Genomic DNA, 23,985 nt, shown 5'->3' with positions numbered 1-23,985 from the left:
CTCCTCAGACTCTTTCTGTGCTGGAGGATTGTTTTCAGATTAACCACGAAGCTGAATGAGGAAAAAGAAAAAGGAGATGCCGTTTTATGGCAGCGGCGCATGTTATGAAGGGATGCAAGTTCTACATGTGGGCAGGTAAGTCACACAGAGGTGAGATTGGGAAAAGGTCAAGCAGTTGTTTTTGAGCAGAGAGCATCCCCAGAGTCTCAAAGTGTTTGTGTGTGCTTGTAAGCCTTGTTCCTGTTAAAGTGCACGTCTTTTTTTTTTTCCATATATAGACTACACTAAACTAAATATAAACCAGAAGTGCGTTTAGATTTTGCATCATTGAATGTTATCAGCTTTCTTTGTTTCCATCCAACCGATTTCGTGTTGGTTTTTTTTATAGTGATGCAGCGTTTGGCAAACCTGACAACAACGAGGAGATTCCAGCTGGGATCTTTTGGTTTGAAAACTGTGTCTTTATCTCTGCATGTTTGGGTTATGATACACCCTTCTGCTGAATTCAAAAGGCCTAAAAAAAGAAAGAAAAATAACTGGATAAATGGGTATCAATGTGCCTGTTTGTCCTGCAATTGATAACTGAAAACTGGTGTCTAACATTGGCCAATTCACACTTTTTACTGCTTTATTTTAGTGCTCCTGTTAGCATTTAACAGTTGCCCTTTGTTAATCGTTTAATAATGTACAAGAGTCTTAAAAAAGATCAAAGTATAAAGATCTGTAAAGTACAGTGGCCCAGATGTCCAAATCACATAAATCACTCAACGCAAAAACATTTTAAAGATCACAACAGCAATTAAAAAACAACCAGAAGAGAGATCTTAATCACTGATTGGATAATGAAGAAGAGAACAAGCAGAAGAATGTTTCACCTGAACTGTGGTAAAGAGTTGAAACAATCACCAAACAGAAGCTGTCAGAACAGAATGCCATCCCAAACTTCCTGTTGAAAAGGTCAAAAAGCATCATAATCCAATCAGTGATGTCCCATAACACCTAGCTTATTTTATAATTTTTGTTTTGTTTTGTTATTTAACATTTCATTTTTTATTCTGGAAATTTCCTTTTCAAAAACGTTTCCTTTTTATTTCAATTCCTTTTCTTTTTTTTGTGGGAAATTTGCTTTGATTTCTAAAGTATAATGTTTTAAGGTTTGTTTTGCTTTTTTAACTGTCGTTGTGATCTTTAATCACATGGGTTGAAGGATTTGGACTTGAGAGCCACCGTAGTACAGTATAATAATCAATGCAGCACAGGCCTTACATACAGAACCCGTGACCTGACATGGGTAAAAAAAAAATAACAAAAAATAATTCCCCCCAAAGTAATTATTTGTTCACACGTTCTCAAGAAATAAGTAGTTTCCAGGAAATAATAATTCATTCATAAACACGGATGTGAGCAATACTTGGATTTACAGCAGACACCTTCACATTTCTGTCTGTCTATATCTCATTACAATACATTGAAGATGTTTCAAGATCGTATGTAATTATTTTATTTGTCTATGAATTTATTTTACCCATGTGTGGTAATTACACCTGTTAAAGCTGTGAAGCCACCTCTAACAGCACTGATGCAGTTCTCCAACCTCACCTGCAGCGTCCTCAGCTCTGAAGCTCCTGTTTTGCTTGTTACACATAAATGGAAGCAAAGGAATACTTTGGTCTGTGGAGATCAAGGCTTTGATGAAGGTGTTTTTTTGTCTAAATCTATATTAAGCTCTGTGCTGAGGGGTTCTTGGCAGGCCAAGGCCACATTAAAGTGGCACAAGCCCTTTGGCAACACAGCCCTCATCAGCATCCAAACTTCATAATAAATGTCCAGTAGTTAACAAAACTGGGGGAAATGATTTGTTTTAGTTTGCCTACTACTGTATATTCAAATAATAACATTTTATAACAAAGAAGAATAATAAGGAATATATGATGATAGCAAGGTATTGTTATTTACTAGAAGTAAAAAAAGTATTAAATAACTTAAATTAGCTCAGAGTTTACCAGGAAGAGGAGAATTTTATTAACAGGGATATAAAATGTTCTTGGGTTAAACTATTTTCTGTGGATTTTAAACTGTGTTTGCTCAGATCGACAATTACAAAATAAAAAAGCACACTCACCAACTTGCATCTTGATATAGTAGTAAAGAATAATTAAGAAGAATTAAGTTCTGCTGCAGCAAAGAGCTGTCTTTTTTTTAATCAGCAAAGCAGATAAAAAAATCATTTTTACACACATGCACCAAAGGAACTTATGTTTTATTTAAACGGAATATGAACGAATGAATAAAACCCTATTTCTATAGCATTTTACAATGCCGTCAGGGTGCCAAAGGGCTTTACAATAAAATAAAAGAATAAAAAAATGTTTTTTAATTGAGCAAATGAAGAACATAAATTTTAAAACAACAGCATAAACTTATGATAAATCTATCTATCTATCTATCTATCTATCTATCTATCTATCTATCTATATCTATATATCTATATATATATATATATATATAAAAAAAGAAAACTGCCCCTCTCACCCTCCGCGGGTGGTTTCTCCTCCAAGCTTGGGTACTCTACCAGAGGCCTGGGAGCTTGAGGGTCCTGCGCAGTATCTTAGCTGTTCCTAGCACTGCGCTTTTCTGGACTGAGAGGTCTGAGGTCTTTCCAGGTATCTGTTGTAGCCACTCCTCCAGCTTGGGGGTTACTGCCCCAGTTCTTCTCTGAGTCCCTGGTATTTCTCCAGTGTCTCATGTTCCTTCTTCCTGATGTTCCCATCGCTTGGCACTGCCACATCCACCACAACGGCTTTCCTCTGTTCTTTATCCACCACTACAATGTCTGGTTGGTTTGCCATTACCATCCTATCAGTCTGGATCTGGAAGTCCCACAGGATCTTTGCCCTCTCATTCTCTACCACCTTCAGAGGTGTTTCCCATTTTGACCTTGGGGTTTTCAGTTCATATTCTGCACACATGTTCCTGTATATTATTCAAACCCTTTGATTGTGGCGCTCCATGTATGCTTTACCTGCCAGCATCTTACATCCTGCAGTTATGTGCTGGATTGTTTCAGGCGCCTCTTTGCACAGCCTACACCTTGGGTCTTGTCTGGTGTGGTAGATCTGAGCCTCTATTGCTCTGGTGCTCAGGGCTTGTTCCTGGGCTGCCAGGATAAGCGCTTCAGTGCTGTCCTGTAGGCCAGCCCTTCCTAGTCATTGGTAGGACTTCTTGATATCAGCCACTTCAGTTATGGTCTGGTGGTACATCCCATGCAGGGGTTTGTCCTCCCATGAGGATCTGTCCTCCAGCACTGTATCCTCTGCTCTCCATTGCCTGAGACATTCACTGAGCACACTGTCAGTTGGGGCCTTGAGCTTGATGTACTTATGCATCTTGGATGTTTCATCCTGGATAGTGGCTTCTACGCTCACTAGTCCTCGGTCTCCTTCCTTGCGGCTAGCATACAGTCTCAGGGTGCTGGATTTGGGATGGAACCCTCCATGCATGGTGAGAATCTTTCGTGTTTTGACATCTGTGGTCTGTATCTCTTCCTTTGGCCATCTTATTATTCCTGCAGGGTATTCGATAACTGGAAGTGCGTAGCTGTTTATTGCCCGGGTCTTATTTTTGCCATTGAGCTGGCTTCTCAGGACTTGTCTTACTCGTTGGAGGTATTTGGCTGTTGCAGCTTTCCTTGTTGCCTGCTCCAGGTTGCCATTTGCCTGCGGAATTTCAAGGTACTTGTAACTGTCCTCGATGTCTGCTATTGTTCCTTCTGGGAGTGATACCCCTCCTGTGTGGACTACCTTGCCTCTCTTTGTCACCATCCGGCTGCATTTCTCAAGCCCGAATGACATCCCAATGTCAGTACTGTAGATCCTGGTGGTGTGGATCAGGGAGTCACGCTCGCTCGTAGCATATCGCTTGATGTCATCCATGTAGAGGAGGTGACTGATGTTGGCCCCATTTCTGAGTCGGTATCCATAGCCAGTCTTGTTGATTATTTGGCTGTGGGGGTTCAGACCTATGCAGAACAGCAGTGGGGACAGAGTATCACCTTGGTATATCCCACATTTGATGGACACTTGTGCAAGTAGCTTCCCATTGGCTTCAAGGGTGGTTTTCCACAGCTTCATTGAGTTTTCCATGAAGGCTCTAAAGTCCTGTTGATGTTGTACAGCTCCAAGCATTCAGTGATCCATGTGTGTGGCATTGAGTCATAGGCCTTCTTGTCATCAATCCAGGCTGTGCACAGGTTGGTGTGTCGTGACTTACAGTCTTGAGCGACTGTTCTGTCGACCAGGAGTTGGTGTTTGGCTCCTCTGGAGTCTCTACCAATGCCCCTCTGTGTATTACTCATGAATTGATCCATGTGCCTATTTATCTCGGTTGCAATGATGCCTGACATGAGCTTCCATGTTGTGGAGAGACAGGTTATTGGCCGGTAGTTGGATGGGACTGCACCCTTTGAGAGATCCTTCTGGATCCGGATCGTTCGCCCTTCTGTTAGCCATTCGGGGTGAGTCCCATCTCTTAGCAGCTGGTTCATTTGTCCTGCCAGGCGCTCGTGGAGTGCGGTAAGCTTCTTTAGCCAGTAGGCATGTATCATGTCAGGGCCCGGTGCTGTCCAGTTCTTCATACCTGAGACTCTTTCTTGGATGTCTGCCACTGTGATGGTTACTGGATTCTGTTCTGGGAGGCTGCTATGTTCTTTTCTCAGAGAGACCAGACACAGGGCATTGCTGTTATGTGCTGTCTCTTTCTCCCATATACTTTTCCAGTACTGTTCAGTTTCTAGCCTTGGTGGGTCTGCTCGGCTGTTTTGACCCTGCCACTGAGCGTACACTTTTGCAGGTTGAGTTGCGAAGAGCCTGTTTATTCGTCTGGCTTCATTGTCTCCTGTGTACCTCTTTAGGCGGCTGCTCAAGGCTAGGAGCCTTTGTGAGGTACATATCTATATATGTATATATATATATATATATATATATATATGTATATATATATATATATATATATATATATATATATATATATATATATATTAATATATTATATAGATCTATCTATATATATCTATATATATCTATATATAAAAGAGATAGACTGGAATTAAATAAAACAAGTAAACTTCAATTAGATTGGATCTTAATGTAAAGTTTTCCTGTAAATTTTGGAAATCAATAAAAGAACATGTTTTTGCCTAAGGACATTTTAAATCATCCTATTTTATTTATTGCTTTAAAATCATGTTGAGTTTTTTTAGCCAGTTAAAGTCCTTTATTTAAATCAATCAGCATGGTTTTCATGGGCTATGGGCTTCAGATGTTCAGTGGGAGAATTTTTTCTTCCACAGAAATTTGCCGCTTTTCCTCCATCCAGCTTTAAAAAAAATCTCCACAGCAGGAGTCAAGGTCAGCGTGGTAACTGCTGCTTTGTTCGTCTCTCCCATTGTTTTTACTCTTAAAGCGATCCTTTCTTTTCCATATTGATCCTGTTTGTTTGCCCCTCCATGACCGTGGCTGGCCCCCCGCCCCCCGTCAGCTTATCTTTACCATCCATGCTGCCATTACACACAAAATCATTATCAGCTTCTGTGTAATGTCATGTCTCTGGGATGGTATCGAAGGGATTGAGAACAGAATTCACAATGATTGGATTCAGTTGGTGAGGGATTTTATTTCTCCCAGTGGATTTTGTTCAATTTGAAGCACAAAAAGCCAGAAAAACTCAACAAACGGCGTGGTTTATGATCACAAGAGTTTTTCGATTAAGTCATGTCTGAAAAAAATGATCAAAAGTTCAAAGGACAAAAGAGGAGAAGAGCTGAACGGCAGGAATCCTGAATGCGGAAACAAACAGGAGATTTGTGGAATTCTGGAACGTCGACATGTCAAATAAAACATGTGGCACATCAAAGTAGAAAATTAAAGGTTCTTGAAGCTTAATGTTCGCAATGTCATCAATATTTGTTTATAAAACGGCTGTATTTATATGCAAAACCGCACAAGTCCACACACAAACAGACACTTAAGCGTTCTCTGCACAAACCTCCACGCACACATTCATAAACACACAGACCCACAACTGTACGAACTAAATATACAAACTAACTCACATGGACACACACATGTATGCTAACACATGGACAGACATGTGGTTTGTCATACATCTAGCATGTTTGCACACAAACAAACAACCACGTTTCTCCAGAGGTGAGCAGACGTGTGTTCAGGTGAGTTTACTAGATGTGCAATGATAATTCTGAATGTACACTGGTGGACAAAATTGTTGGTACCCCCCTCAGTCAAAGAAAGTCCACAATGCTCACTGAAATGACTTGAAACGTTCAAAAGTAACAATAAATTAAAATTTATTGAAAATGAAATAATCAAACTCAGCCATTACTTTTGAGTTGTTGATTAACAGAATTATTTAAAAAAAACAAATGAAATAGGGCTGGACAAAAATGATGGTACCCATAAGTTAATATTTTGTTGCACAACCTTTTGAGTTAATCACTGCAATTAAACGGTTTCTGTATTTGTCAATGAGCCTTCTGCACCTGTCCACAGGTATTTTGGCCCCCTCCTCATGAGCAAACTGCTCCAGTTGTCTCAGGTTTGACGGGTGTCTTCTCCAAATGGCATGTTTCAGCTCCTTCCACAGATGTTCAATGGGATTCAGATCTGGGCTCATAGAAGGCCCCTTCAGAATAGTCCAATGCTTTTCTCTGAGCCATTCTTGGGGATTTTTGGCTGTGTGTTTTGGATCGTTGTCCTGTTGGAAGACCCATGACCTGCGACTGAGACCAAGCTTTCTGACACTAGGCAGCACATTTCTACCCAGAATGCCTTGATCATCTTGAGATTTCATTTGACCTTGTACAACTTCAAGACACCCTGTTCCAGATGCAGCAAAGCAGCCCCAAAACAGAACTGAGCCTCCTCCATGTTTCACAGTAGGGACAGTGTTCTTTTGGTTGGATGCTTCATTTTTGAGTCTACCAACATAGAGCTGATGTGCCAAACCAAAAAGCTCCAGTTTGGTCTCATCTGTCCAAAGGACATTTTCCCAGAAGCTTTGTGGCTTGTCAACATGCATTTTTGCATATTCCAGTCTGGCTTTTTATGATTTTCTTTCAACAGTGGTGTCCTCCTTGGTCGTCTCCCATGAAGTCCACTCTGGCTCAAACAACCACGAATGGTGCAATCTGACACTGATGTATCTTGATCTAGGAGTTCACCTTTAATGTCTTTGGAGGTTGTTCTGGGTTCTTTGGATACAGTTCCAACTATCCGTCCCCTCAATTTGTCACCAATGTTCTTCTTCCGGCCACATCCAGGGAGGTTGGCTACTGTCCCGTGGGTCTTAAACTTCTGAATAATATGTGCCACTGTCGTCACAGGAACTTCAAGCTGCTTAGAGAAGGTTTTATAGCCTTTACCTTTACGATGTTTGTCTATAATTTTGTTTCTAATGTCCTGGGACAATTCTCTCCTTCACTTTCTGTTGTTCATGTTCAGTGTGGTACACACCTTTTCACTATTTGTCTCCCTTTAAATAGGCAGACTGACTGATTATGGGTTTGAAAACAGCTGTGATGTCAATTAAAGGACATACCTGAGTTCATCATGACCCCCTGGGCAATTAGCTCTCAGTCTTTTAAGGATGTACCATCATTTTTGTCCAGCCCTATTTCCTTAGTTTGTTTATTTAAATAATTCTGTTAATCAACAACTCAAAAGTAATGGCTGATTTTGATTATTTAATTTTCAATAAATTTTAATTTATTGTTACTTTTGAACGTTTCAAGTCATTTCAGTGAGCATTGTGGACTTTCTTTCTTTAACTGAGGGGTACCAACAATTTTGTCCACCACTGTAGAAGGTAAAGGTGTAAAATTTGGACCCCGGCAATAAGCCTAGGGCGGGCAAGGACCCAGTGCCCCATCAGAACCCCCATGGAATCGTGGCTCAAAGACCTCCATCCCACAGACAAACTGATAGCAGCCACTCAGATGGCAGTGCAGAGACCACAAGAAGACCCACACTATAGGATGGAGTTTGGACCATCTGATGCCTGAGGTCCAGTCCAAGACCTCACAGATGCCCCTTTGTCTCCTCTCAGTTTCCTCATGTATGTTCTCCCTGCTCTAAATGTTCTTCAGACTTCTGCAGCTGCGTTTACGCTGAGAACGTTTTTGTCTACGTTTCGATATTTGTTGATCCCAGCTTGAGTGAGTGAATCTGATGCATTCATGGAAAATGGTTTACTTCCAGCTCCAAAAAAAACAAATTCAGTTCAGGCGCTGATACGGATGCCGCCAGATTCCGTCAGTAAGCAGTGATTGGTCCGAGTTGGACCAATCAGGAGTGAGCTTGTTGGAAGTCCGAACTTCTACAACTTAATAGCAGGCTACGCGATGTCTGTCAGTTCAAACATTTCGAACTTTGGACGTGGAGGGCCAGCAAGCTCCACCTACTTTTATTGAGGCTTCTGATAGGTCAGCTATTTTTCTTTAAGGAGAAACGTCCTTATCATTTATTAAATATTTCATGCAGAAATATTCTTGTCAGTATTGATCAAATGTTTGGTCTGACATTTAAAATGGGTCATAAACTTTTAAAAAAATTATGAAAAATGTTTAAGCTCGCAAATAATGTTTAAAGACAAATTTTTTTAATGACTTTTTATTCTTTTGTGCATAAATCCATTTATAAAACAAATATTCAATTACTTTAAATCATGTGTTAATGTCAAAGTCTGGAAAACAGTTTTTACATCAAAGTGCATCATATCAGAGTCCACCATGTTTATGGTTTTGTGATCATTTCAACTTTATTTTAAGAAAATATTTCTTTTTCTATCACTTTTATCCTCTCCTCGAGGCGCTCAGATAACAAAAAGTTGATTAAATCAAAATAGTGAAAGGATTGCTGGGATATAGAAACAAAATCAATTTAAATTGGATTTAAAAATAAGTTTGAATGAAATAAAAAATAAAAAGTACTGTGATGGGTATTGCAGAGAATGTTTTTAAAATGTAAAATTTGATTTCTGGAATTTGATGGCATGGAAGGAACAGCAGACAAAAGGCCGAAGATCTGAAAGAATAACATGGAGGGATTCTCCCCTTTGTCAAAGACTGTCACGATAAGCGGATCAATAGCAGTAGATCCGTGGTCCTGGTGGTCTTTATTCCCAACTGAAAGCCATTAATCTTTTTTTCCTTGCAGTAAATTCATTTTATTCTCATCAGCTCATCAGGAGGTACATAAGACTTTTGAGAGTTTTAGAGTTTTCGACTGTTTATTTTCTGCCTGTTTATTTTTATTTCTTTTCTTCCCTGTATATTTTTCGTCTTGTGTTATTTTATCTCTTATCTTATTTCCGTGGTGCTGCTACTACAACCAAATTTCCCTTTCGGGGATTAATAAAGTTGATGTTGAATCTTGAATCTTGAATCAGAGTGCTGCCCGACTAAAACCAGGGTGTAGCGTACATTTAGAAGTTTGTCTTGAAAACCTTTACATACTGCCACTTATGGAATAAGCGAATGAATAGAGCAGATTTTCACTGATGTCACTACAGGAAAATGATTTTAAAAGTGACATTTTGGGGAGACAGGCATTTGTTTTGCCTTTTTATTATCAAAGAGATTTATTATTAAAGAGATTTAGTAAGAATGACAGACTTTTATTCTCTCACTGAAACTGAAGTAATAATGCAGAACCGTACCTGATGGAAATCAATAGCTCACAGAAAATGGCCCTCACAGACTTTCAATTTATTTTTATTATCCCTCCTGCATTTTAGATTTGATCTTTTTCCTAGTTCTTCTTCTCTGCCCTTCACATGGTGTCTTCCGGTCCTATTGACCCGTGTCCTCCAAGCCTCCATCAGCTATCTCCCTCAGGGTGAGGCAGAGGAGGGACCCTTTACCCTTCCATTTCAAGAGAAACACCAACATCTGGGTCTATGTTTTTGCACCGGCATGGAGGAGGGTCACACACGGCAAAGTCACCGTCAAACATGACGTTTTTGGGCAGACAGATTGAAAGAACAAGGCGAAGTTGAAGATTTTTTTATTTAAGTAATGTAAAAAAGAAAATAATTTTTTCGAGAAGTGCAATTCTTAAAAATGCAATTGGTGAGGTTCTGGTAAACCAACTTCAATTTGTAAAGATGGGTACAAAAGAAGAATCTTTTTAAAATGTTGTCACTTAGGCCCCCTTAAAAAAAAACATTTCATTTTGACAGATCAGATGAAGGTAAAAAGGTGAAAAACAATTAATGTGTATATATTTAAACACATGAACAAATTTGTTCATAAAAAGGGACAAGAAATTGTGTTCATTAATTTTGATTCAATGAATATTACATCTTGTTTTTTATAAAATTATGTATTACGAGAATGGAAGTGGCTTTCATTGACAACATTTTTCTTTTTTGTTGCGGATGAAGTTAATTTATTCAGATAGTGTTTGAAGTTTAAAAAAGGGTTATCATACATTTAGTTCATACAACACACATCGCTGTGATTCAACCTTCAGCCAATTGCTAAGCCTGACTTGGTAGAAGCAAGCTTGTGATTGGATGTCTTTTTGCTTACATCACACGTAAAAAAAAAAAAAAGAGTAAAAACAGTAGACGGGAAGAGAAACTGACAATATTGGACAGAAACCAATCAATTTTATTCCTTTAACAACAAACGTCTTGTTTGTACCTGCAGTTTTCTACTGATACTGCTGTCACTCTCAGTAGCCACTACAGACTCATTTTTCGACACATATCTACATCTTTTGCATCCCTATTTCAAAGGTTTTTGGAACAGCCTTTTAATCTAAAGTTTAGAGAACAGGAAACATTACTTCTGCTTTATTTTGAAAAGTTTCATCAATCCAGGAGTGCGGTCACAGTAAACAGTCAGGACACGCAGGTATCTGCAGCTTTTTTATTCTGACACTGAAAAGCGGAAAGCACGCACAAATTCAATATTATATTCTGAGACTATTTGTGAAATAGATATGAAAGAGACAGACTGGAGACCTTTCCAGGATGTCCCTGCCTTCGCCCACGAGTGGCCAGGATAGGCTCCAGCAGCCCCGTGACCCCGAAAGGGAAAAATCGGGTTTAGGAGACGAATGATGATGAATGATATAAAAAGAACTCTATGGTTTAGATGTTATGTAATACAGTTATTAAGCATCATATCCTATTTTATTTTTACATAACTAGTTGCAACAAAACTGATTGACCCTACATAAAAATACAAACAAACACTTTTACTTAAGACATACAGTTCTGCAACTTCTGCCATCTTTCTTAACCAATTAAAGGGCTGGCTGAAAATGAGTGTATTCAGTTTTCTAATCTTCCAGTTGGACTTACAGCACAGATATAACGGTTTCATCTTATAACCCTAAAAGCTCGGCATAAATTGGCGTTATCCTGGCCCGCACCTCACAAAGGTGACCTTTGGTTAAATCTCCATCAGCCCGTGATCTATGATGTGTTATAAAACCTGAGCTCATCAAGCTTATGGCGGTCCCTAACATGCAGATGACGGAGTCCAGTGCGTCTCACTGATTGTTCGTAATGGAGCATAAAGTCTATGGAGTGTGAAGCTCTGCTGATGGTCACTCAGCCCTAAAACCCAATAAAAATGGGAGGAAATCAGTTTGCTGCTAATAGCTGGATGTGACCCATTTGGTCGTTTTCATTTTCCTAGACATGCCAATCATTATCGACCCCCTTCAGACTACATTTTGATGGCAGTAGGTGGAGGATAAGTTTCTTTGTCATAAACTCCAGTCCACACAAAAAAAGTCGCTGTAAACACATTTCCTGAGTGCAGAAGCGTCCACCGCAAGATTAACAGTCTGAGAAGCTGTAATACAGTTCAGTCTTTAACTGCCAGGCCTGATATGGATTCATTTAAATCTAAATCAAGACCTAATAAAGTGGGAGAGTTGGGTGAAAAGGAGGAGTGTTTTTTTGGGACAGGAAAAGAGGAATTGATTAAAATTATTCCACAAATGTGGGGAGCAATAAAAGCAAGGGTACTGACCTCAATCAAATCTTGAAATAATTGCGCCGAGACCAGTGGAACTGCGAGATGTGATGCTCTAATGACTTGCAGCCCGGGCTGGGGAGGACCGAGGAAGGAAAGACGAGTTAAAAATGCAGCTGAAGTTTTCTGGGAAGCTTCCCTGACGGCTTCTCTTCTCATGGTAGTTTGTCTTATTGACAAGAAAACATCTGACATGTGAGTGTAGGCGGATGAATAGATGTATCTACATGAGTGAGGGGCTTGTGTGGCCTTACATACCAATGAGTGAAAAGTGGAGAGCTGCAGCGTGTCAAGAGCCAGACACACACACACAGTCACACACTGCTTCCTCCCGGTAAACACGCAGCAGAGAAACCTTCAAACAATGCCAGCTAGACAGATGAATAACAAAAAAAACAGCTGTGTGCACGCCAAAAAGGTGGACATATAACAGTTTCTCATAGGCAGAAACACGTGGAAAACATGTAAGAGGGTGCGTTGGCTGGTCACTTTTCTTTTAGTGGAGACCAAAGTCTGGTTCTACAGCTCATTTCCTTGGATTGAGACAAAACATGGAAACTTTGATTCACCTGGAAAAATGTTATCATTCACTTGCAGCCAACAGAGTCAATGCAAATGAACTATCCTGAATCATCAGATGGAAAATGGCTCGGACAAGTATGGAGCGGCATGAAGGTCCAGGTCCTCTCTGATATTCCAAACAAAAGACAATCTGCTAGCACTTTGTATAAGTCAGGTGTTTCTCTGATATTTTGACTTGACTTTTACTTGTTTTTAACATTGCTGCCTTTAGATAAACAGCTGTTGTAACTGCATGTCCTGAACATTTAATTGACTCTCAAACGTGCAATGGGAAAGCAGATTTTTGAATGAACTCAAAACCAGTTTTGCAGGACGGTACTGGTTTGATTTTTATGGCCTCCTGAATTCAAAGTCAAACCAAATGTTATTTTTATAATTAATAATTCTATGGTTGGTCAAAAGATTTTAGACGTAAAGTCAGCCCTTGTTTATCCAACACAGTTTGCTTAAAGAAGAAAGTATTTTATTAGAAACACCACATTGTAAAAAAAAAAAGAAATTGAGGAATAAACTCTTAGTGTACCAAGATTATAACTATGTCCTGCTCTGAAATATTGAAAACACATCTCTGCAAGCAGAATAAATGTGCAACGATGAGTTTTAGGACGCTTTGAGAGAGTCCTTAACTAGTTTCAAACAATGCCTTGTGACAATGTCTTGTACTTGTATCAAATGTTAGAAAAACTAAAAATAATTAAGATGCACAGGTTTTATTTTAAACATAGAAAAGATTGAATTGTCGTCTTACATTTTTCAAATGCAACTGTTTTTTTTCTTTAGGAGAATAAAGGTGATGCTTCGCAGACAAGACACACAACCTTTCTGAGGAAGACTGAAGTCATCATTCAAGTCATGTCAAGGAAAATAAAAAGCGTCATCCAAGTGATGGATTTCGTTTTGTTTAAGCATTGCTCAATTCAATTCAGCTTATGTATAAAGTGCTGCTTCACAACTGAGGTCTCTAAGTTTTATTCACAAAAAGCAAAAAAAAAAAAAGAACACCATAGAGATCTTATTTCCAGTTAGTAATCCAGATTATTTCAATAAATCCATTTATCCTAACATGCTAAAGGCCTACATATGGCAAGTGACCTGAAATTAGGCTTCATTGTAATCTGAACAAGCAAAAGGAGACAGTGGGGAGAAAAAACTCCCTCTAAATCAGGGGCTGCAACCTTCAACGCCTAACGAGTCATTCGGGTCAATTTCACACCGACCACAACCCAATAGGTGCCACAAAGCAGAACTTTATGCTTTAGAAAAATAAGACACTGATTTACATTTGTGTTATTCTTGCTATTATGATATATATAAAACAGCTGTTGCTTTATTGCAAAAATAAAACAAAAAGAAAAAAAAATTGCCTTTTTTTCCAAAACATGAAATAGTTTATAACCTTTGAAAGAGGTCACATGATTTCCTTTCAAAATAAAAGACACCCCGCACCACATTTCAAAGCAGCAAATGGAGGTAGCCTAATGTCAGCAGTAATTAAAAAAATATGTAAAGATTATTTTACTGTTTGTTGGGTAAATCTAACAAACTAAAAATAAATTTGAACTAATTACGTTTTTTTCAAACCACTTAAAAATATTTAATTAGTTCAAAAGTAGAAAATGTACTATGATCCGTTGTGCTTTAAGTAGGAATTGTGGTTGTGTTTACTAATCTCCAATAGATTTTCTGTTATACTCAAAAAATCAGTCAAAATGTTTTAATTCGACTTGTGATGCGTACTCTCCTTCAACTGTTTCCGAATGACTTAAATGAAGTTTGAATTAGTTTAATCTTTTAATGTCCTATTTTCCTTTACAGAAATCAAAAACCTTTTTATTTTTCTTAACCAGAGAGCCACAGAGGAGGGGGTAAAAAAAACCATGCGTGGCTCCGGGGCCTCAACTTGCAGACCCCGGATCTAAATGGAAGGTTAGGAAGAAAGTTGCAGGAGAACCAATCAAGCCATCTGCTGTGACTCCTAACAGTGAAAGACACGTTTTACTCACAGAGACCAGAGCTTCAACTCTGCAGAAAAATAAAAAGCTAAGGCAGCATGAAAACAACAGTGAAACGTAAAAATAAAAATTAAAAAAGCAAAAAAAAACCTCCACTTTTATAAAAAACAAAACACCACCGTAAAATAATGAACAAGTACAAACTGTTTTCCACCTGTGGCAAAGGTTCTAAAAATTGTAACCTTTACAAACTATTTTAATCAGAGTTTCAACTGAAGTATTTGGACAGGTGCCTATACAATGTGTAATACTCTGAGGTTTGGGGATTTTTGTAGTATCCCCTAGAATGTGATCAAGAAGCCCTGAATGTCAACTACTGTCCCTACAGAAAGAGTTGGATTCAACTGAAAAAACTGTTCACTCTCTTTTCCACAATGTCAGGTTTCAGATGCTTTCTGAGATTATCGTGTTCAGCTGCATTTCCCATCATGTCTGAGTCTTCCATCTATTGGATCTTTAATTGGTTTCTGAAAGGGTTCTTGGTTTGATGGAGTCTTTTGTGTCTCGCTGCCTGCTTTTGTTACAACCTTGTCCAAATCTTTGATTTAGGCTTTCTTTTTATTTTAGTCTTCTTGCTTCCTTTATTAAGTCCTCCGTGAGGAACCTCGGGGCACCTCTACATCCAGTTCCATCTCTTCACTCTCACAATGGGTCACTTGTTCGTTCTTGTTTTTATCATTTAATAAACATTGCCAATTTGAGTGCCGCGTTCTGCGATGGAGATGCTCATCCACGCTTTGATTTCTTCTCGTCTAGATCATTGCAACTGATCTTCACATGTCTTCACACTCCAGCTGCATGTTCTTCTAACCGGGGAAATTTCGTATCTGGATACAACAAAGAAAAGTCGTATCCAAAACTAAGACAAGTTGTTTTCAAAACAGACATGTTCCACCAAAAACCAAGTCGTGTTCATATTTTTCTGCAAAGTTATGTATAAAGTATAACTTTGTGTTTCTTGTTGACAGATTCCCAGGTACCCGTACCTGTCTGTCTAAGACATTGGATTTTGTTCACTTGCATTAAAAAGCCAAAATTCTTGCCATAAATTTTGTTGGATTTTCTGGAACAAACAACCCAATTTAGTGTAATTAACTTGGTCAAAAGAAAAACACTTCAGATAGAGAAAAGGAACCTACACATAAGAAAACAAAGAGTCATTTATCTGGTAATCAAAGGGTCATCAGTCCCCTAAACGTTCCCATTGATTCTAATGAGCAAAGCTACCCCTTCATATGGATAAAACACTGTTATTTCATACATCTTAGTCTTCCTCTCTAGTTTCCTCTGCAGTTCCTTATCTATTTACTGGAAGCTTCAAATCTCCTCCGGCTCCACCTCAACTGCACCTCATATCCTCCTCCTGAGTAACTAGACACCTCAGTGCTTCATGGAGATGAGGGAAGAAATAACTCCAAATAGCATAAGAAGAAAAGAAAAAAAAGAGGCTAAAATGTGTTCCCTTTACTCGGCTAATGATCCAAAATAAAGTTGAAAAAAAAAGAAGCTATTTAGCCATCTGTGGTTCCTGCCTGGGATGGAAAAATGCCAGTGGAATCAGAGCAAAACACGCAGCCACATGGGGGAGGATGGTCATTTACAGGCAGCTAAATCCGTTTCTTTACCCACTGAGAGGACTGAAAAATGACAGTTATAAAACACACCGGCGCAGTACTGCTTCTGTAGAATAACTCGTGTTGAGGTCAGAGCATGAAACGTCCTTTACATTTAGGCAGTGATTTACTGCTGGACCTGCGATGCTCTCCTCTGATTGCAGTAGCATTCTGACTTCCTGGTCGGGAGCCAGATCATCCATCAGAGCAGTTTGATGTTCGACCTGATGGGTCATTCCCTCCTTTTAATGCCCCGAGGAGTTACGTTAGCCCCCACCACCACCATCTGCCAGAGCCCGGCCTGTTTCAGTCCTGCTCTGATCGAGCATGAGGAGGAAACATGCTCACAGCCAGGACCTCAAAGATTACTGAAGAAAGACATGAATACAAACTAATAACTTCAGGTCTTCAAAAATAGCTTAGATCATTTTTGAGACCCTTTATTTATTTTTTCTTGGTACCAAAGGACACACAAGATAAAAAATTACCTTCCCGTAAAAGGACTGTGACAGAAAATGAAGAAAAACAACCTGACAAACACAAGTTCCTCTAAAGCAAAATCAACTCAGTAAAAGCAAGTCACAAAACACTAGAATAAAGAGAACACATCACATTAAAAAAGGAGCAACAATGAACTAGAGGTATCTTAGTAGTAGTAGTCTTTTTTATTTTGGACTAGTGAAAACAAGTGTAAAATAACAAAATAAGACAAAAATGAGACAAAACTTATTAAAAAAAAAAAAATTAAAATAAAAGGCAAGTGAATTATATAAAACAAAACAAGACAAAATTATATAAACACAAGTCCAAAAGGGAGTGAGAAGAAGAAAAATCTTATAAACTCTCACCCCCTTTACCTTAAATCCTTACTTTCCCGACTAAGCCCAGTACTCCCACCATCAAAGTCCAGTGCCCTACCCAAGTGTATATGTACATATATACATGTAACTTTCATTTCCAAACATGCATATGAATAACAAAACATTCTCAAAGTATGCAGAAATGCGCAACACAACAGGAAAAACTATTATTGGTTTCATAAAATATTTTGAGATCTAAAAACATTGGTTATGAAAAAATTGCAGGGTTGCAGAAACCTGAAAAAGTAAACAAATCAACAATATTGATGTGTGCTGAACGTCCATTTTCAATGCAGTTAAAAAATGTTTTTTTTCTGTGATGGATGGTGGATCGAGTCAGCGTTTCTATGGCAACCACTCTCGCCAACTAGGTTGCTAAATATGGCGGCTTGGTCTGTGGGGGCCTCGTTGATAGGGGTGTGGCCTATCTGTTGAAAGGCCAACTTCCAAAGTAGGCTACGTGAAATCACATATCACCGTTGGACATGGGGGCCAGCAGGCTCCACCTACTTTTACTGGTTGGACATTTTATAACTTGGATAACAAAAAAGAAAAATTGCTATAGAGGTCTATGGGATTTTGGCTTCTTGGAGAAGCAGGTACTTGTTGTTTGGAGTGCCAGAGGGAGGGGTCACTCAGTCCAGTTCTGTTATACAGTCATGGAAAGAACTCATCATTATTATTAACCCCATAGATGGTCAGGTCAGTTATATTCAGCCAGAAAGCTTTCTATCTGTTTAACATTTGGCAATATAAACTGTTTTGAGCATCAACAGTGCAGAGTGTTTGGATAGTCAAGGTTGGACATTGTGCACAGATGCCTGTAGAACAAAGCAGCACACAAAATGCTTTGGAAAGGCTGCACAGTGAAACAGACACAGGAGGAAGGACAGAACAAAAGCTAAAAGCACAGGGTGAAACTGGAACTCTTTTCTGTCACAACAAACTACCAACGGCAAAGTAAAATGATTATTTTTGTGTTAATGTTTGTACTAAAATGCAAGTATCTACAAAACTTACAAATGAAAACTGTAAAGAAAAGGGAAAGAAATGTGGATAACTCAATCCATATGACATGTTTTTCTTGTGAACTCCTTAGGGAAACACCTGCTGTGTTCACACTTGTTCACGCTCTATACTGGAGCCGGGCAGGGAGAGCTGCTAGATGAGGATCACTGTGTTTACACCAGAAACAAGAGCCAACACAAATGTCAAAGGAAAACTTCATGAAAAACAACTCAGAGCTGTATTTTGTTATGCATCATCTTTAAAGTCACACTCCAATTTATTTTCAAAGCATTCCTAGTGATCCATTAATTGTGATTATGCCGTTTTTAGCCAAAAAACAAAAACAAAAAAACTGTAGTCTTTCAGAACATAGTTTCTGCAGAGTGGCAGAAATTCACCTCTGAGTTGTGGGTAGGAGTTGGTAAGGAGTAAGCCTACCCCCATGTCCCATCATCCCTTTGTTTACACTCTCTCCTTCTATAGCTTACAGACACTTACATCCCAAACTAACATTAAGAGTCCCACAAAAATGGGAGGAGGGAAACCAAGACGTAAATCCACAAGAAACTCGTGGATTGCCATTGCCGCTTCCACGCCACATCTTTAAGCTTTTTCTAACAGCATCGTTTAGAATAAAGAAATAATGAGAAATGCTATTTTAGGCTTAGTTTTTTTAATCTATGTCCTCCATCATCAGAAAAATGCTACATGCCAAAACGTGATTTTTCATGGGAGTGGGTCTTTAACCCGAGGTAAAAGACCTGTTCCATTTTTTCTTTCCTACTTTAATTCTTTTTTTAAACAGTGGAGAGGTTTTTGTCCTTGTCTGTCCTCTGCAGTCTGGGACCTCAGAAAACTCCCATCACCCATCCTTGTTCCTGTTTCACTATGCACAGCTTTGCACACATGACGCTCAAACATCCCGACCTAAGAGCTGATCTCGCTGATCCAAGCGCAAAGTTATCAGGTTTTCCTACATTTACCAAAAACACACACTGACCTGCTATTTGTCTGCTCCTCTGATCTCTTTTTTTCTATCACAATCTACTCTGACCCTGACATTTACTATAATAATCTGTGGTTCACATTTCATTTGAGTCTTTTCCTTCTAATAGCGCTGCTCCAAACTTTAAAGTCCCTCCAATGCCCATGACATATCTATATCTGACCCATAAAAGGCTTTGAAGGTAATTTCCGAAGTCTCCAACATGGACATAGGCAGTGAAAATCTTTTGAAGGAGGCATGCAGCTCACCTGATTCCTTTACTAAAAACCCATCTGTCAGCTTTAGACAGAAAATGAGATGAGTTTGACCTCTGTCACTCTGTCTCTCCTGCTTAGTCCATCTTTCATCAGTGTTTACTTAAACCTCAATGAGAGAGTCAAACAGACAACCGCATGCCTCTTCTGATAAGTAAAGGGAGAAGAGAATGCAAAGACGCTGTTGAAAATCCACAAAATCCCTCAACTGGAACTGTGGACGCCACCCAGAAAGAGATGAATGATGGCTGATCTCAAGCTTGTCCTTATAGGGATTAATCTGAAGTGATGCAAGACGGATTTTCCAAAACAGACAAATCTGGATTATGGAGTTCAAGGTTATATAAATATGAGATAACTTTTTGGAAAGAAGTGCTGCATTACAGCATCTGATGGATGCAAATCTTGTTTTACATCAGCTCGCTGGCAACAGTAAAGAATGAAGCTATGAGCAGCTGGTCAGAATATGCTATGGATGAGTGTTAGTATTAGGAAAATGCTTAGAAAAACTATGAAATAGGTGGAATTTTATTTCTGAATAGATTATATTTTCTACTTTGCTTCATACAGGGGCTTGGAACTGGGGCGGGAATTCCAATGCACCAGCAATCAATCTCATCAACCTGCCGGTCTTTAAATCTCTGCATCTGGCTCAAAATTGTATGGCTGGATAGCTGATAAGATTTATTAATGGTGATTTGAACAACAAACTAAAGTCAACCATTAATGCCGTAGCTCCACCTACAACAAAAACAGTGAAAATTAAGCTGTGGCACCGTACAGACGCAAAAAAGATAAGAGGAAATTGGATTTATACAAATATAATATGTGGTGAATATTAAACAAGTATGCACCCTGTGTGTTCAATGCTCCACAACCCCCTACTGTAACAGAAATATTTGCCAAACACAAGAGGCCTTCAGCTCCTGTCCATTTAAAAAGAATATACAGGAGAGCAGGGCAGAGGTGGAGGAAAAACCAATTGTTTATCTTGAAACTGTAAAGATGCAACATGAATCACAGTAACAACAAGTGAGAACCTTCAACCTTTTTAACCCAATAATACAAAAAGTATCGTAAATTCTTTTTCAAAATGTAATATTTTATTAAACAGATTTCAACATGTCCCTCAAGATGGCGTCAGATGCTGCACATGAGAGCTTCGAAGACCACTTCAGGAATAAAACCATTGCTATTCCAACCTTTTAAATAAAGTTTGTTTTAATTTGATACCATTAGCACAAGAAAACAAAGGAACTTTAAGTTGACTTACACTAGACTTGTATTATGTGGTCAGTCTGGTTCCATGCTCAATGGATGCTTAAGTGCTGGCAGTATTGATCCAGGAAACATCAAATCTAGGAATAAAGACAAAGATTTAATTGCTGCCTGACTTCCTGCCACCACCATAGATCATTACCATCAATAAAGAGCAGGTCAGGGTTATTGATGAGTTTGTGAACCCTCAAATCCAATACTACCACTGCCCTCTGCTGCAGGCTTTTATCTGCCCTCAAGAGGAGTGGGAAGAGCCGCACATTTACCAACATTTTAATTGAGTATTTCCTCCTGTCAAAGACCTGGCCTCCGTCCTCATCCCATGTGGGTTTGTCTTCAGGTTCTTCGTTGGTAGCTTAACCTGTATAAAAGGTGGTATTGGCCTGTAATTTAGGATGGGGCCCTGTTTGCATAGGTCTGTATAGCCCTTAGGGACCCCATATTTTTTCCACCACTTAGTGTGTACATCAGTGAGTTCATCATATCAATGAATTTCCAGTTTGTAGAAACTTCTAACCAAAGCGGTCCATCAGTAACCTATGTGGGGCCCATAGACACACAAACAAGAAGTTTTTACAAATGCATCTGTCTTATTTCCATCTAGTTGGCATCACCTGTAAACTAGCAATACCTTGAAGGCAAATTGCTTAAATATAACAGAATTTCCTTCAATCATAAGAGACTTTACTGAAAAATCTACCATGCAAAGGTACTAATGTCCAAAACTTTAAAAGCTGTAAAGGCTGTGAATGAGGGAAGAAGGGGGGACTGAAAAACTTTGGTAATTTAAAACCACATCAGGGTTTGAAGCAAATAAGAATCTTTTACTACAGCGTTCACTTAAGTTAAACATCATAAGACTGTTTTTTTGCTTCTGCTTACCAGCCTCTGGGTTAGGTCATGATTTGGACAAATGTTTGTTTAGCTGCTTGGCAGCCATTTTGAAAAGTTAGTTGAAACCATTGTGAGTGAAAGGGGTGTCTTTCTCTTCTCTGGTTTAGTTAATGTGAAACCTCCCCCCCAGAACTGGTTTGAACCAACTGAGGGGGGCATAACACCTTTTTGTTCAATGAAGAGGGTGAAAAAAAAAACTTTATCCCGACTTAACAATCCAAGATTACTGAAAAAACAAAACAAAAGTTGTTGAAGAACCACCGTTAAAAAGAGGTTGTTTTTTTTTACATGTTCTTGTAGAATTTTTCTTTTGACTGACATGTATAAAGAAAATTAAGTTTAAAATTGCATTTCTGAGTACTTCTTTATTCAAATGGTTGTGAATCAGGAACAGATCCCCCAAAAAAAGCGCGTTTAAAAAAGATTGTATTTGCAATATAGAAGCGACAACTGTGGGCCACAAGCTCCCTGCTCTGCTCCATTCTGATGCATCCACTTGTAAACCAATACCTCTTCTGTTTTCCTCGGCTGAGCTGTCATCTTGTTCGAAACCCTACAGGTGGATAGCTCCAAAATTGCTTGCAATTTTTTTTGTACCAGTAATGTTAGGTTGGGGTTGTGAGGGGCTGTAAGCTAGCGGGAGAGAGTGTGTAAACAAAGGGACCATGGGAAATGGGGGCGGGGTTATTCTGGACAAGGGTCATACCTACAACTCAGAGGCAAATTTCTATTCAATTCAATTCAATTCAATTCAATTCAATTCAATTCAATACACTTCAATTCAATTCAATTCAATTCAATTCAATTTTATTTGTATAGCCCAAATTCACAACAACAGTCGTCTCGATGGGCTTCGTATCAGTAATTGAAAAAGTAAAACATAAAATCAAAAGGATCATGAGTACATAGAATTCAATGGGAAAATACCAAATTGAACTAACAAACTGACTAAGCCATACTGGCATCCCTGCCCTTAGACCCCCCTTCGCGGTAAGGAAGAACCCCCACAAAAAACGGATTCCGGAAAAAACGAAGAAACCCCAGGGTTGCTCACATGAAGGAAATGATCCTCCCCCAGGACAGACAGGCGATTTACCAGAACTCTTAGAGAAGAATTAACTTACTTAACTCTACAACTAAAGTCCAGCAGACAAGCTTCATCCAAATGGTGTTGGGGGGACAGTCGGGGGCGCGAGTCGAGCCGTAGACAGGATCCACAGCCAGGTGTAGGAGCGGGAGCAGAGACGAGGTAAACAGTCAGGAACAGGAGCACGGATGTGCCAACTTGAGTCTGGAAGCACTCCCACTCCCCAGGAGGGGAAAGAGGGAAAGAGGGACAATACATGAATCGCACTGCACCAAACAGAGGCATGGAGAACTAAATGATGAATAATGATCAAGAATAGAGAACAGAGAAAGGATAGAAGTAGATGAGAAAAGAGCACAGAACCCCAGTGCACCATAGTTACCCCAGCTTCAACTTCTAACAGCCTACTAACAACTAATTGTTATTGTCGCTCTGCAGAAACTATGTCCTAAAAAACAAAACAAGTTTTTATATTTTGATATAGACTGGGTGGTGGCGGTAATTCACTACAAAGCTGTCTGCCTTTTGCCATTAGGCAACAATAGAAAGATAAGTAGAGAGGGAGGGTTTATAAATTTGGAAAACTCTGGTCGGTAAAAGATAACATTAGCTTTTCCTCAAAAAAGCTCAGACTGGTCACTTGAACACATCACTTTTATTTGCAGGTTTAAAACATTGTTGCTTTAATCAATTCATTTTGAAATTCCTTTAAAGTCCTTCTATCTTGAAGCCTGACATTGTAAGGATGATGTGTAAACAGCTGAAATGGATGAAGAATTGGAAGCAAAACTTGAAAAGCTGATCAAGTTTTAAAAATTGGGAATGCTATTCGGGTAGTTCATGCAGCAGCTGGGAAAGGATCCAGAGAATTTATCATGAATACTGATGACTATGATGAGTTGCACGATTGCGTCCCCTTTTCCTCTTTACCAGGGTTTTTGTTTGAGCCCTCTTTGGTAAATGGTAAATGGCATATACTTATATAGCGCTTTTTAATCTAATGGAATCTTTAACCGATTCCATTTATTTCACGTCCGTTAACAAAATAAAACATCGTTTGGTAAATGCGAGTTTACCAAACTCATAAAGTTTTATGAGTTTCATAAACTGACGCAGATCTCTTGAATGTATGAAGGGTACACCACCATGTGACTAAAATGACTTTGCTTCAAAATGAAGTTTGAGTCTTTCAACCGGGAAGGGGAAAAAGAAAAAGCACATTTCGTTCTTCCACAGGCCTTGCTATTATTAATAAATGGAGCAGGAAAGAGCGGGCCAGCACATTACAGACCTGGTGAGCAGGTGGACTATTTTAGCCCACCTC

General features: G+C 39.0%; 1 protein-coding gene and 1 long non-coding RNA gene across 4 annotated transcripts in view; one reads left to right on the top strand and one right to left on the bottom strand.

The window, feature by feature from the left end:
- kcng4a (potassium voltage-gated channel, subfamily G, member 4a) overlaps window positions 1-21,621 on the bottom strand; it is a 64,734-nt gene extending 43,113 nt beyond the window's left edge. Inside the window, exons 1-3 of one of the 3 annotated variants that reach the window (XM_078949036.1) lie at window positions 21,563-21,588; window positions 20,676-20,760; window positions 12,065-12,142 (exon numbers count right to left, since the gene is read on the bottom strand). The gene's annotated coding sequence lies outside the window, so the exon portion shown is untranslated. Of the gene's footprint in view, window positions 1-12,064; window positions 12,143-20,675; window positions 20,761-21,562 lie in introns of those variants that run through there. The other 2 variants (XM_078949037.1, XM_023956069.2) reach the window with 2 other exon arrangements.
- LOC110015272 (uncharacterized) lies at window positions 2-13,648 on the top strand. Its single transcript, XR_002290453.3, has 3 exons — window positions 2-135; window positions 389-445; window positions 13,430-13,648. It is a non-coding gene; the product is annotated as an uncharacterized LOC110015272 (long non-coding RNA).
- Window positions 21,622-23,985: the final 2,364 nt, after the last annotated feature.

Source organism: Oryzias latipes, chromosome 6 (genome assembly GCF_053564925.1).
Source record: "Oryzias latipes strain Hd-rR chromosome 6, Olatipes_Hd-rR_3.1".
NCBI lineage: Eukaryota > Metazoa > Chordata > Actinopteri > Beloniformes > Adrianichthyidae > Oryzias > Oryzias latipes.
The sequence above is the reverse complement of the archived record's forward strand: the minus strand, read 5'-3'. Positions and strand labels throughout refer to the sequence as shown.